Raw genomic sequence first — 1736 nt, 5'->3', positions numbered from 1 at the left:
AAGTTTACAGCATGTGATTTCCTGCGATTTTTGAAGAGTTTGACTAATACTGACAGTTTTCATTTGCTTGCTCATTCTTTTTTTTCATTAAAGGACAACATTTTATGGGGGCTTGCTTACAGATTAAAAGATTTAGTCCATTATCATCAAGGTGGGAGTATGACAGCATCCAAGAATAAATGGTGCAGGAAGAGCTGAGAGTTCTACATCTTCATCTGAAGGCTACTAGAAGACTGGCTTCCAGGCAGCTAGGACAAGGGCCTTAAAGCCCACACCCACATTGACACACCTACTCCAACAATGCCACACCTCCTAATAGTGCTACTCCCTGGGCCAAGCACATAAAAAACATCATACCATATCTTCACACTGGTAGGACTGCTTTCTTGTATGAATGTTCTTGTGTCTTGAAAAGTTTGAATAATATTTAAAGGCTTAGTGACATTCTTCACATTTGTATGGTTTCTCTTCAGTATGAACTCTTTAATGTTTCCTAAGATTTGCAAAATGGACAAAACTTTTGTCACATTTTTCACACTTGTAGAAAGTGTGAAAAATGTGAAATGTGAAAAATCCATTCAGAATGGATTTTTTTATGTTGACTAAGTGATGTAGATACAGAAAAACATTTGCTACACTCTTCACATTTGTAAGGTTTCTCTCCAGTATGAACTATCTTGTGTGTTCTAAGGGCTGAGTGATAAAGGAAGGCTTTGTGACATTCTTTACACTTATTGTGTTTCTTCCCACAATGAATTCTTTGATACTGCTTAAGGAATGAAAGATCATAAAAATCATTTCCACAGTCTTCACACTTGTAGCGTTTCTCTCTATAATGAATTCTTTGATGTTGCTTTAGCATTGAAGGATAGTAAAATGATCTGACACATTCTTCACACTTGAAGTTTTTATTTTCATCAATGTGGTTTTTCTGGTGTGTAAAAAGTGATGAGCTAGTACTAAAGGTCTTATGACATTCTTCACACTTGTAAGGTTTGTCTCTAGTATAAAAGTCTCTGGTGTATAGAAAGTGTTAATCGAGAACTAAAGGTCTTACCCCATTCTTCACACTTGTAAGGTTTTTCCCCTTTACTAATTCTTGCGCATTGACCAAGAAATGATTTACAATTAGTGGCCTTGCTGTAATAAGATTATTGGGTGTTATTCCTAGGAACACCGTTTTTACTGCTTGTCTCTTCACACGGGTGGACTCTTGTCTTTGCTACAGAAATGTCACCAGCTGTTGCTTAGAGACCCAGGAATACAAAGTTGCTGTAATTCTTCATCATCATATCCCTGTGCAGATTCCACTGAGCAGGCTTCAGGCCTTCCCACTCTTCTGGAGAGAAATCAATGGCCACATTCCAGAAGTAAAGCATTTCCCGTGTGGGGGACAGTGGAGGAAGTGGTTTTGTTTATGGTAACTGTTAAGAAGCATCTGCGCACAGGTGATCAACTGGGGCAGGGATAGAGGAAGTCTAGCCAGATGCAGTTCTAAGTCAAAGATGCTACAGGAATGTATAGCAGCACAGGACTCCAGTCCAACTTTGGGAAAGATTCACGTGTTCTTGTGTTGACCAAAAGCCAGACAGACATTTCTTGTGACATCAGAGTCATGTGGGCAAAAGACTTTGTGAAGGAATTTCTGGAATCCAAGTAGGGCAACTTCTACTGTTCCTGGATTTCTCCTTGGAAACCTCAAATGGGAATCTGAGAATTAAAGGACAGGGAGGAGA

At 39.1% G+C, this 1736-nt stretch overlaps 1 pseudogene; it reads right to left on the bottom strand.

Annotated features, from left to right (window-relative positions):
- Positions 1-483: 483 nt before the first annotated feature.
- Positions 484-1379, bottom strand: LOC116087458 (annotated as a pseudogene).
- Positions 1380-1736: the final 357 nt, after the last annotated feature.

The sequence above is a fragment of the Mastomys coucha genome, chromosome X (genome assembly GCF_008632895.1).
Source record: "Mastomys coucha isolate ucsf_1 chromosome X, UCSF_Mcou_1, whole genome shotgun sequence".
Classification (NCBI taxonomy): domain Eukaryota; kingdom Metazoa; phylum Chordata; class Mammalia; order Rodentia; family Muridae; genus Mastomys; species Mastomys coucha.
The sequence above is the reverse complement of the archived record's forward strand: the minus strand, read 5'-3'. Positions and strand labels throughout refer to the sequence as shown.